A 14,217-nucleotide genomic window follows, 5' to 3' on the forward strand; every position below is an offset into this window, starting at 1 on the left:
AAAATTCTGGAGTCCTATTTTGAAAGTAAAATATAGCAACTATAGACTCATTGTCAACCCAAAATGTGTGACAATCCCTGGATTAGGTTACACATAAAATATCTTGAATAATGCATTTCTGCGTAAATGAAACAACATATTTCTTGAAACCCTCAGTAGTCTACAGTGCATTCAGAGGGTATTCACACCCATTTAGCAGACACAGTTATCCAGAGTGACTTACATGACATATGTTTTGTTCATACAGGTCTGCCGTGGGAATCAAACCCACAACCCTGGCATTGCAAGTGCCATGCTCTACCAACTGAGCTACACGGGACACCCCTTGACTTCTTTTGTTTGTCAACAATCTACACAAAATACTCTGTAATGTCAAAGTGGAAGAACATTTTATGAAACATAAAACACTAGTGTATCTTGATTACATAAGTATTCAACTCCCTGAGTCAATACATGATAGAATCATCTTGGGCAGCAATTACAACTGTGAGTCTTTCTTTGTACACCTGGATTGTACAATATTTGTACATTATTATTTTGTCGAATTGGTTGAGTCTTTCCAGAGATTTTCAAGCCGCAATCGGTAAGCCCAGCGATGTTGGCTGGTGTGGATAAAAAGCCAGGGCCAAATTCTTGTCCCAGTCCGCCCCTGGCAGAATGTTTGTGTGTGTGTGTGTGTGCGTGCATGTGTGTGTGTGTGTGTGTGTATGTATTTGAGTATGCTCATGTTCGTTTGTGTGACGGTTGGAGCAGAATGAACGGAAATGCCTGAGCTTTGAGCTCTTTCATCTGAGAGCGACTGCTGGGTCAGAGTCAATAGCTAAACCACTGATATGTCAAATACTAACATGGCAGCATTGACATCAATGGGGGATTGATTCTTTTAGATTTAGCTTAATGAACATCAACAAGTGTTAAATGCCATGTTCATTAGGCTAATTAATGATAAACCAGCTTCAAGCAATTGCATGTACATAATTTTATAATGATAAATACTGTATGTGTTTGGATAATATTTATTTAAATTTAGATTTGCTTCTTAGGATGCTGCGTTTCTATCAGACTAGTTTCACGAGAGCCCAGAAGCAACTTTGATCAGCTTCATATTGAACTAACACCACTCTAACCCTAAATAAAACAGTATGAGCAAATGATCGTAAAGAAGAAAAAAGGCAATCTCCCACAGACGCACTGAAAATAAACCAATACTACTAGGATTGCTAAAACTAAAGTGAAAACTGGATTTGGCTCATGGCTCACTAGCACAAAACATATAATTGAAGGGTGATATTTGCACATCTGTATAAAAAAACATTTTCACAGGTACTGGGTTAGAGTAGATAGTAACGTAGATCATAAATCAATCTACACTGATATATGCTCCCAGGTGCTTAGCACATTAGGAAAACATGTTAATCCCAACTGAGCCTTAACCAGAACCTGTATTGTACCTATACACAACACAATTAAAAACTTAACATTAAAACCCAAGAAGCACGAGGAACGTTCAACATTGTTTGACAGATTTCCATCAATGACGATTAACACAAGTGGGCATCTAATAATAGCTTCCTCCCTCATTAGGTATTCATTTATTCATTAAACATTAACTCTATGACGCCTGGGTGGCAGCTGGCTGCTGGGCCCGGGAATACCGCGGTAATGCAGGGAAGAGTCGGAAGAGAATGGGAAATCCTGCTCTGTGGAAATAAACACTTCCACAAGAGTAGGGAGTGTCAGTGGCAGTACACACGCGTGGTGGGTAGTGTACACACACGTGCACACACATACAACCACAAAAACACACACAAGCAAAAAAACACACACACTTAGACACAAATGAGTAACAATGCACACACACCAATCCAAATCCATAACACCCACCACTACCAACCATTTCAAAATGTGTATTAAAAACGATCTTCAACCTTGCTCTTTCACATGCATAAGATCTGGGACAAAACAGGTTTTATGATTCATGCATCATAAGCACTTTATGGTGGAAAAAAATAAGCATAACTTTTTTATGGAACTGTTATTATTGACTACAATGTTGAAGTCATATTTATAATACCCTTATGATGGAATTTTCAAGGAAGAGAGAAAAGAGAGAGAGATAAATTGAGATTGAGCGAAAGACAGATCCTAAACCAAAGGTCATCATACAAAAGAGGGAGGAGCAGAGACAGAAAGGGAAATAGAGAGAGAGAGATCCTGAACCCACTGTCACCATACAAAAGAGAGAGGAGCAGAGACAGAAAGGGAAATAGAGAGAGAGAAAGAGATCCTGAACCCACCGTCATCATACAAAAGAGAGAGGGGCAGAGATAGAGGCCCCCACACCGGCTCATTTCTTCCTTGAAGCCCCCATTATTTGCCCAATAATGATCATGTTGCGCATATAATAACACGTTAGACAGGCCCACTCGGCAAAAAAATTACCAGATTGTCAGTCCAACCCTGCTCCCTTGGTCTCCCCAACCTGTATCAATGGGATAAAATCCCTTAGAGAACAGCCAGCAAGACTAATCCACATCTAAATGGCACCTCCAGATGCTAATACGCAAACTGACAGCCACATTGAGCGGCCTGCCATCCCTAGGCCTCTCCTCCTCCACCCTCCCTCCACAGTATCTAGCCCCACTGAGGCCTTGGCCCTTTCAGCCATGTGGACTTGAAAGGGGCCCGACAGGGCCTCTGTGACTGTGTGTCTGTGTCAGCCACCTGCTTAGCATCCACCAAGGCTAGCGGTGGCTACTATAGAAAGGCTATAGAGATACATCTCCGGCAGAGGGAGAAAAGGGTGTCTATTGTGTGGAGGGAGCCTTTGAGGCTATTGTTCTGCTTGGCTGAAGGGCCAGGCCGACATCTGCACTCCCTATTCACTGCGAAGGAAGTCATTGTAATCGCTTCTCGACTGCAGAGTCCGACAGACATCTCTCAGTCTCCTTAGGAGATCTATACCGGTGAAATTCTAGGCAACGCTATAGTGGATGAGGAGTGTGGGTTGGTAGGTAAGAGTGACCCACAATTTAAAGCCGGGCCAACTGAATGAGTCACCCCACCCCCCTACAAAAGGAGCGACATAAGCCAATAGGGCTACAGTTCCACTGGTCAAATAGTGAAACGGTTGTTGTGTGTTCGTCTTCATTTCCATCTAATGACAGGGGAATTGAGGAGGATAACTGCATGGCCGAGCAGGGGCATGGTAAGTGGCGCAATTGATATAAAGTACTTAAGTAAAAATTCTTTAAAGTACTATTTAAGTTGTTTTTTGGGATATCTGTACCTGTCACACTGTACTTTCCCAAAGAAATGAATGTACTTTTTACGCCATACATTTTTTCTGACACCCAAAAGTACTCATTACATGTTGAATGCTTACCAGTACAGGAAAATGGTCCTCACTTATCAAGAGAACACTTGGTCATCCCCGCTGCCTCTGATTTGGCAGACTCACTAAACACAAACGCATCGCTTGTAAATGATGTCTGACTGTTGGAGTGTACCCCTGGTTATCTGTACATTTTCAAAACAAGAAAATGGTGCCGTCTGCTTAATATAAGGAATTTACTTTTACTTTTGATACTTAAGTATATTTAGAACAAAACACTTTTAGACCTTTACTCAAGTAGTATTTTACTGGGTGACTTTCACTTTTACTTGAGTAACTTTCTATTAAGGTGTCTATACTTTTACTCAAGTATGACAAATGGGTACTTTTTTCACCACTGAGTTGCACAAAGCTTCCTCTTAGGAAGGAGAGACCACCCTACGCTGCAAGCTGACAGGGCCTTCTCCGCCGCTGCCTCCACAATCGCAAAAGCTATATCTCCAGATAATTAAAATAATCAATTAAGATCCTATTGTCGCCACTGTGTAACTGATGTTCTACAGAGGCAATAAGAGTCCCGAGGGGGTGTCGTCATCCTTCCTTCTTTCTGAGCACATTAAAACCTTCAGTCCTCCACAAAACTCCATCTGATACCATTACAGACACTTATTTGCGTATTGATGTCATGTCAGGGCGAAGAGGGGGCATATTACGGAAATAGTAATGGAGGGGGGTGAAGGTATGGGGATAAGGGGTTTTTGGGTGGCTCAGTGTGTGTCTGAAGGGGATTTCACTCACTCCCCCCCACACCCTTTCGTCCTCCAAGAGGACAACTCGCTTCAGCAAACTCCCCCCAAAGTCCCCCCAAAGTTCCCTCCCTCCCCTAATAGCAGGCGAGAGAGCCATCACGCCCCAGCTGCGCGTTCGCCGGTTGCTAAAGGTAAGGGTTGGAGCGATTAGCTATAGCATCCTCCACCCCGCTAGGCTGCCTCACGTCGCGGGCTAAATTATCATATTAGATTTACCCTCCTCAGTTAAACTGATTGGGAACCAAATTGTTTTAGATGGTCGTCATTAATCCTTAGCAATAGGCTAAGTGATTCGCAGCCGATCTGATTGCGTCGTGGCGCCCCTGGGGTCAAATTAACAGCGCAATAAATGTTTGAACCCTATCACATTTGCAGTGTCAGGATGCCAGTTTTTATGCCCGTATTCATCTACAAACCTGCAGTTTCTTTATTAAAGTGAGACAAACAAAGAACGTCGAACGGCACGGTATTTGGAGAGATTGACAGAAAGATTTGAGTAAATGTATTTTATGTTAACTGAAAAAGGAACAACAAAAGGGGAAACAAGTTACTTTGAAGATGCCAATAATGAAACAAAAGCTATCAAAAGACATACATTACTTAACGAGAATACAACAATAGTATCCATAGTATTACTCAACCCTGTTGTATATTCATTGAGTGTAAGTACATAAGAGTGGGAATGTTTGTTTAATGACCAAAACCATAAGAATAGACTTGAGCTGAAGTCTTCCAACACTTTACTTAGAATGCATATCAGTACAAAGCCTTTGGAAAACAACCTTGTATGTCTCATATCATGACACCACATGAGAGGGCTGGTGCCTCGGCAGACCTGACTCAAATGGCCAATGTCAACAGCAGCACTGTGCTGGGACCACAGACACTTACGCACGCACACGCACAGTTTAGCTTCATATTTGTGGATCATACTAAACAGTGTCAAGGCCTGAAAAATGAACCATCAGAGCCCCAGAACAGCAACCTGAGCTGGGTACACATATCCCTATACAAGTCCCAGAACACCACAGTCACTGGTTCCCCTGACAACCAAGCCCCAGAAACCACAGATTCTCTACCCCAGTAAAGAGTACACTGCACTGGGCTGGAGGTGAGAACCAGGCAGCCACTAATGTCTGTGGGTAGAGATAATAGACTGCTCAGACCGCACATTCACTGTTGCCCCTAGTGGACGTTTTTATGTCATCTCTCGACACCCTCAGACATAGATGGACGTGGAATACCGACTTGTATCACGGTTTGATCTGCCTGGTGCCTCTGTGTTTTTGTTAGTGTATGCGTGTTTTTGTTAGTGTATGCATACACTAACAAAAACACAGAGGCACCAGGCAGATCAAACCGTGATACAAGTCAGTATTCCACGTCCATCTATGTCTGAGGGTGTCGAGAGATGACATAAAACGTCCACTAGGGGCAACAGTGAACAGGCTTTGGTGTTGCTATGGATGGTGGATGGTTGTAAGTATCTGGTTCCAAAGGTGTTTGATTCCAGTGGTAGAAAGTTGTTTTTGATATTTCTGTTTTAAACCTATCCCAAACCTTATCCCTTACCTTAATGCCTAACCTTAACAATTGAGAGTTAACGTTTAACCTTAAGATTTTGGAGTTAATCCCTAAACATAACCTTGGAGAACAATACAGAAAAGTAACCAAACAGTTCGGAATTTGACATTTGGAAGCATTCGAACTTTGATGTTCGATTCTGGCATGTCTAATTCTGACATGAGACTGTGAGAGCTTGTTAGAAGCACATGAATACACACATGCACACGCATATACGCATACACACAACACACAAGCATGCACACACACACACAGGGCTGTAACTACAAAATATACAGTGTAAGTGTATACATTTTTTTCAAATTGGAAAAAATTTAGGAAATCCAATTTTTTCTAATTTAAAAAAATATATATAATAACAATACTAATATATATTTGTACACAATAAAGAAAATCAATTACAGGTCCAAATCTAAATTCTGCTCCCAGCATTGATCAAAGCTCAGAACGCTTATATTCTTGATCTGACTGAGTTCTAATCGCGGCTAGTTCTGTGCGAATGAGTGGAATAATGAACAGGGGTTTGTTCGTCATGTTCGCCTGCATTCCCTGGATTTGCCTCCCAGATTTGCCCTTTTAGCAGCACATTCACCACTCTCTCGAACGACTAACTCCCGTCCTCTCGCAGAACAGGCCGAGGGCCTGAGACATGAAATGAATCACCCCATCTCGGAGTCAGCAACTAGAGGAGCTGCTTACCATGTGTTTGCGAGATGCCGGATAAAGGGCCATTTGTGTTTTTGCGAGATGTCGGACAAAAGGCCAACTGCAGACACGACTCCTGCCGTGTCTACAGAAATATCCCAAAGAAACAAAAACCAATAATAATAATAACAAAACCTGGTATATAATCACGTCTATTGCATTAAAGTTGAAGGACTCTGTCTAGTATTACTTAGCCAGTTTGAAGGAGGAAGTAAGAAGCTAATGTTAAATGGATCCTACTTCAGCATGAGCAAAAAATAGGTTACTAAGTTCTCATAATAACTTTGCTTTACAGATGGTAGGCTACTGAGAGAGACAGTGATGTGTCCTAAGTGGTGAGGCTGAGGCATACTGAAATGCGTGCAGGAGGACAGAAAATAGGTTAGTACAGTGGTTCCCAAACTTGGTGTCGGAACCCCATGTGGGCCATGAGAAAATATATACAAATCTTATCAAACAAGTTACGAACAAAAAATAAAAAGTCCCTATAGGCCTAGGCATACAGTAAAATGCAATCAAAATGCAAACAATACACTTAAAACATGTATATGTTTTAATGTATATCGGTGGCTGTTTGTTTTATCTCGATCTCATAGTTTACCCATTACCCAATATTTTTTTCCACTAATATTAATACGATAATTTGTGTGCTAAATTGATTTATTTTGTGCAGAGCTTGATTAGTAATGCCTAGGAATACATTTATATTTTAGTAATTTAGCAGCCACTATTATCCAGAGCAGGTCGGGTTAGTGCCTTGCTCTGGTACTAAGTCGGCTCGGGGATTCGAAACAGCAAGCTTTCAGTTATTAACCCACTTGCTGTCATCATACAAATACAAATGTGAAAATTCTGCATTTTGAGAAAAAGGATAGCTATTGTATGGGGATTTTATTCAATTCAGTGTGCATCATTTATCATATTTACCCCCTTTTAGGGGTATAACATTACAATTGTATAGCTAATAGGCTATGTGTTTGTAGATCGACTGAGGTAAATTACCCTACAGCAACCAAGGTGAAAATGGCTGAGGTCATTTTTGCTTGTTTATGTTGTTCTCCAAATAGCATTTTAAAATGTTTAATTGTATAGAAACGCAGTAAATTATCTTCAACTTTTTTTTAAACATCCTGTGGTCCCCTTCAGGACCTCACTAAAACTAAAATCCTGGTTAAGGCCCAGCACACACACACGGTAGTGAATGTGTCCCAGTGCCAGAATGGGGTGAGGTCTACTCAAGTTTTATGAGCAACTACAGAATAACCAGATATCTTAGAATATTTTTATTGTATGACATATAGTAGCTTTGATATCAAAGGTATCACGACAGAAGATTAAGAGATGAATTGCTATGTTTTTATCTGCAGTCATCAAATCATCATCCTCAACAGCTATTGACCTTGTATGTGTTATAATTGTAGCTTTGGATACACCCGACCTCAATAAACTGTCTTTCACTGGGCTTTGACATAAACATATTTTATGGACTATACTACGTTCTGCTCTCTGTCTTTCCCTCTCCCTCACTAAGATACACACACAAATGCATGAACACACACACGCACGCACGCACACACACAGACACACACACACACACACAGCACCAGTTGAAGGACGTTGTGCAGTGTTCCAGACCCCAACAACACAGCTGGGAATGTGTGTAACTGGTGACTGGAGCCAACCTTGATATTCTCTCTCCCCTCCCCTTGCCTACCTGTCAGCTGGCAGGGCTAACCCTGGTACCTCCTAGACAAATGCCCACACACTCACGTCCTTCCAGCCGTTGTGCGAGTCAGCCGGTGTCAGCGAATCAGCTGAACCGTCTCCGCCCTGCGAATAACCCCGTGACAGACAGCCAGAGCGGCCTCCCTCGTCCACTCGTCAGCACATGAGCCTAGAGAAGATGACATGTAGGGCAACGGGGTTTACTGCTACTGCAACTGGATGGACCGGGCCGGACTGAGCCGAGCCTCGACTAGGATGGGGCAGGGCTACACTGCAGGGCTGGGGTGGAGAAAGGGTGAAGTGGCCTCCCCTTATCAGCACAGGTGCCTATAGAAGTTGACAGGTAGGGCACTGGGATCTCTGCTATAGGCTGGATTATGCTGTGGTAGGATTGGTATTGGCTGGTGTAGGTTCGGGCCAGCCATATAGCAAAACCAGGTTGTCTGCCAGTGACAAGATCACGTTAGGCCACTGTGCCAAAACCTTGGCATTAACACAAGTTTCTAGATCTCAGGGAGGATAAATTGGATTGTATTAGGCTGGGCTTTGGCTTGGCTGGATCACCATACTACCAAACACCCTTAATGTACTCCATAAGTGATCATTCATTGCAACATTCTGGATTTCTTATAAAAGAAGCTACTGTACAGCTTGTCATAAAATGTCACTTCCATTCAACCAAGTGTGATGGAAAATGTAATTGTGTGAAAATGTTAATATTGTCTGTCATGTCATGCATAATCCTTGGTTCCTGCCTGTGCGTGGAAAATATATGGGGGGCGACATGAACACCTCCTCAAGACCGTCTGGCAGAACGGCCAGAATATATTCTAGAAGTTAAGATGGGGGACAGTGCCAGACACATGCAGGAACCAACCCTATGAACCATGCCTATGTAACTTGTCTGTGTAAAAGAGAACTAATGGGACTGCCTCAACGAAGCTGACTTCAGACCTGTACTTTCTACATCTCATTTCTACATTTGACTGTGACCTCTCCAGCTTGTTGTTAACTTCTTATGGCTGCGGGGCAGTATTGAGTAGCTTGGATGAATAAGTTGCCCAAAGTAAATGGCCTACTCCTCAGTCTCAGTTGCTAATATATGTATATCATTATTAGTATTGGATAGAAAACACTCTAACGTTTTTAAAACGCTTTGAATGATGTCTGTGAGTATAACAGAACTCATATGGCAGGGAAAAACCTAAGAAAAAATCCAACCAGGAAGTGGGAAATCTGAGGTTTGTAGTTTTTCAAATCATTGCCTATGGGGTCATATTGCACTTCCTAAGGCTTCCATTAGATGTCAACAGTCTTTAAAACGTTGTTTGAGGCTTCTACTGTGAAGTGGGGCTAATGAGAGCTGAATGAGTCAGAGGTCTGGCAGAGTGGCTTGAGCTGATCACGCACGCGAGAGCTGATCTCACGTGAGAGTTAGCTGCGTTCCATCGCATTTCTACAGACAAAGGAATTCTTCGGTTGAAACATTATTGAAGATTTATGATAAAAACATCCTAAAGATTGATTCTATACTTTGTTTGACATGTTTCTGCGAACTGTAATATGACTTTTCATCTGAACATTTACCTGGACTTGCCCGTGTGTCGTGAGTTTTGGATTGTGTACCTAACGCATGAACAAAAAGGAGGTATTAGGACATAAATGATGGACTTTATTGAACAAATCAAAGATTTATTGTGGAACTGAGATTCCTGGGAGTGCATGCTGATGAAGATCATCAAATGTAAGTGACTATTTATAATGCTTTTTCTAACTTCTGTTGACTCCACAACATGGCGGATATCTGTTTGGCTTGTTATGTTGTCTGAGCGCCGTACTCAGATTATTGCATGGTGTGCTTTTTCCGTTAAGTTTTTTTGAAATCTGACACAGCGGTTGCATTAAGGAGAAGTGGATCTAAAATTCCATGCATAGCAGTTGTATCTTTTATCAACATTTATAATAAGTATTTCTGTAAATTCATGTGGATCTCTGCAAAATCACTGCATGTTTTGGAACTACTGAACGTAACACGCCAATGTAAAATAAGATTTTTGGACATAAATATGAACTTTACCGAACAAAACATATATGTATAGTGTAACATGAAGTCCTATGAGTGTCATCTGATGAAGATCATCAAAGGTTAGTGATTAATTTTATTTCTATTGTGCTTTTTGTGACTCCTCTCTTTGCCTGGAAAAATGGCTGGGTTTTTCTGTGACTTGGTGGTGTCCTAACATAATTGTTTGTGGAGCTTTCGCTGTAAAGCATTCTTGAAATCAGACACTGTGGCTGGATTAACGAGAATTGTATCTTTAAAATGGTGCCTAATACTTGTATGTTTGAGAAGTTAGATTTACGGCGTAAATTCCGATTAATCTAACTGCACTGTCCAATTTACAGTAGCTATTACAGTGAAAAAATACCATGCCATTGTTTGAGGAGAGTGCACAATTTTGAACATAAAATTTTTTTTTTCTTTTTTTTTTCTTGGGCCTCTATAACTATATCTATTGTTTTTTTTTGCGAATTGGATTCATCCCCTCTACCACACGGAACCCCACCAATCCTACCGACGGAAACGCATGAGGTGGCTAATAACAGACCTCCTGTTGCTAGCTTGCTACAGATGGCCCGGCTAGCTGTCTAAATCGCAGTGACCCCAATCAACCTTACTACTCACTGGAACCTTTTGATCACTCGACTAAGCATGCCTCTCCTTAATGTCAATATGCCTTGTCCATTGCTGTTCTGGTTAGTGTTTATTGGCTTATTTCACTGTAGAGCCTCTAGTCCTGCTCACTATATGTTATCCAACCTATTACTTCTACCACCCACACATGCGATGACATCTCCTGGTTTCAATGATGTTTCAAGAGACAATATCTCTCTCATCATCACTCAATACCTAGGTTTACCTCCACTGTATTCACATCCTACCATACCTTTGTCTGTACATTATACCTTGAAGATATTTTATCGCCCCCAGAAACCTCCTTTTACTCTCTGTTCCAGACGTTCTAGACAACCAATTGTTATTGCTTTTAGCCGTACCCTTATCCTACTCCACCTCTGTTCCTCTGGCGATGTAGAAGTGATTCCAGGCCCTGCAGTGCCTAGCTCCACTCTTATTCCCCAGGCGCTCTCTTTTGATGACTTCTGTAACCGTAATAATCTTGGTTTCATGCATGTTAACATTAGAAGCCTGCTCCCTAAGTTTGTTTTATTCACTGCTTTAGCACACTCTGCCAACCCGGATGTTCTAGTTGTGTCTGAATCCTGGCTTAGGAAGACCACCAAAAATTCTAAAATGTTCATCCCTAACTACAACATTTTCAGACAAGATAGAACTGCCAAAGGGGGCGGTGTTGCAATCTACTGCAAAGATAGCCTGCAGAGTTCTGTCCTACTATCCAGGTCTGTACCCAAACAATTTGAACTTCTACTTTTAAAAATCCACCTCTCTAAAAACAAGTCTCTCACTGTTGCCACCTGCTATAGACCACCCTCTGCCCCCAGATGTGCTCTGGACACCATATGTGAACTGATTGACCCCCATCTATCTTCAGAGCTCGTGCTGCTAGGCGACCTAAACTGGAAATGCTTAGCACCCCAGCCATCCTACAATCTAAGCTTGATGCTCTCAATCTCACACAAATTATCAATGAACCTACCAGTAAACTTCCCAAAGCCTTAAACACGGGGACCCTCATAGATATCATCCTAACCAACTTGCCTTCTAAATACACCTCTGCTGTCTTCAACCAAGATCTCAGCGATCACTGCCTCATTGCCTGCATCCGTAATGGGTCAGCGGTCAAACAACCTCCACTCATCACTGTCAAACGCTCGCTGAAACACTTCAGCGAGCAGGCCTTTCTAATCGACCTGGCCGGGGTATCCTGGAAGGATATTGATCTCATCCCGTCAGTAGAGGATGCCTGGTTATTTTTTTTAAATGTCTTCCTAACCATCTTAAATAAGCATGCCCCATTCAAGAATTTTAGAACCAGGAACAGATAGCCCTTGGTTCTCCCCAGACCTGACTGCCCTTAACCAACACAAAAACATCCTATGGCGTTCTGCATTAGCATCGAAGAGCCCCCGTGATATGCAGCTGTTCAGGAAAGCTAGAAACCATTATACACAGGCAGTTAGAAAAGCCAAGGCTAGCTTTTTCAAGCAGAAATTTGCTTCCTGCAACACTAACTCAAAAAAGTTCTGGGACACTGTAAAGTCTATGGAGAATAAGAACACCTCCTCCCAGCTGCCCACTGCACTGAAGATAGGAAACACTGTCACCACTGATAAATCCACTATAATTGAGAATTTCAATAAGCATTTTTCTACGGCTGGCCATGCTTTCCACCTGTATACTCCTACCCCGGTCAACAGCACTGCACCCCCCACAGCAACTCGCCCAAGCCTTCCACATTTCTCCTTCTCCCAAATCCAGTCAGCTGATGTTCTGAAAGAGCTGCAAAATCTGGACCCCTACAAATCAGCCGGGCTAGACAATCTGGACCCTTTCTTTCTAAAATTATCTGCCGAAATTGTTGCCATCCCTAGCCTGTTCAACCTCTCTTTCGTGTCGTCTGAGATTCCCAAAGATTGGAAAGCAGCTGCGGTCATCCCCCTCTTCAAAGGGGGGGGGACACTCTTGACCCAAACTGCTACAGACCTATATCTATCCTACCCTGCCTGTCTAAGGTCTTCGAAAGCCAAGTCAACAAACAGATTACCGACCATTTTGAATCTCACCATACCTGGTTATGGGTGCACCTCATCCACGCTCAAGGTCCTAAACGATATCTTAAACCTCTTTATCCTACCCCCTCCTTTTTCGAACATTCTGTTAAAAATCGCGCAACTTTTCAGCGTCCTGCTACTCATGCCAGGAATATAGTATATGCATATGATTAGTATGTGTGGATAGAAAACACTCTGAAGTTTATAAAACTGGTTAAATCACGGCTGTGACTATAACAGATCGTGTGTTTCATTGAAAAACACAAGAAAAACTGCTCTCTGAAAGCTAAAAATAATTTCCATAAGTCACTTCCACGAGTTGTTAAAAGAGAACAGAATTTAATATCGACCTGCCTGCAATTCATACAAATTCCACACGATGTCGCCATTGTCCTCATTTTCAATTGAATTAATTGTTGGAAAATCCATCTATCTGGCATCCATTTTCCCAGTCTTCACCCGGATGTAGTTGATGAAGACATTAGCAGCCATTGATTTGCAAGCGAAGACCTATTGAAAATACATCGCCCTGTAATCATTTTGATAGATTATAAACGTTTACTAATACCTAAAGTTGGATTACAAAAGGATTTCGAAGTGTTTTGTGAAAGTTTATCGTCGACTTTTTTAATTTAAAAAAATTACGCAGCGTTTAAAAACAATGTTTTTTTCTGAATGACACAGCTTCCATACAAAGCTATTTTGGGTATATATGGACCGATTTAAACGAAAAAAAGACCCAATAGTGATGTTTATGGGGCATATAGGAGTGCCAAGAAAGAAGCTCGTCAAAGGTAATGAATGTTTTATATTTTATTTCTGCGTTTTGGGTAGCGCCGGCTACCGCAAAATCTGTTGTTTACGTGTCGTGCTGGCATTTTGGGGGGTGCATGCTATCAGATAATAGCTTCTCATGCTTTCGCCGAAAAGCATTTTAAAAATCTGACTTGCTGGCTAGGTTCACAACGAGTGTAGCTTTAATTCAATACCCTGCTTGTGAATTTTGATCAAAGATTGAGTTGTAACGAGTACATTTAGCATTTAGCGTAGCGCATTTGCATTTCCAGGGGCATACTTGAGACGTCTGCGTCTCAAGTATGGTCAAGAAGTTAACAACCCTCCAGGCAAGCTTCAATGCCATACAACTCTCCTTCCGTTGCCTCCAATTGCTCTTAAATACAAGTAAAACTAAATGCATGCTCTTCAACCGATCGCTGCCTGCACCTGCTCTCTAGTCACCCCCAAAACCAATTCTTTCTTTGGCCGCCTCTCCTTCCAGTTCTCTGCTGCCAATAACTGGAACGAACT

General features: G+C 42.0%; 1 non-coding gene across 1 annotated transcript; it reads right to left on the reverse strand.

Moving 5' to 3' along the window:
* Positions 1 to 246: 246 nt before the first annotated feature.
* On the reverse strand, positions 247 to 320 carry trnaa-ugc (transfer RNA alanine (anticodon UGC)). The gene has a single exon. It is a non-coding gene; the product is annotated as a tRNA-Ala (tRNA).
* Between the last annotated feature and the right edge of the window lie 13,897 nt (positions 321 to 14,217).

This window comes from Oncorhynchus clarkii, chromosome 3, assembly GCF_045791955.1.
Source record: "Oncorhynchus clarkii lewisi isolate Uvic-CL-2024 chromosome 3, UVic_Ocla_1.0, whole genome shotgun sequence".
In the NCBI taxonomy this organism is placed as follows: domain Eukaryota; kingdom Metazoa; phylum Chordata; class Actinopteri; order Salmoniformes; family Salmonidae; genus Oncorhynchus; species Oncorhynchus clarkii.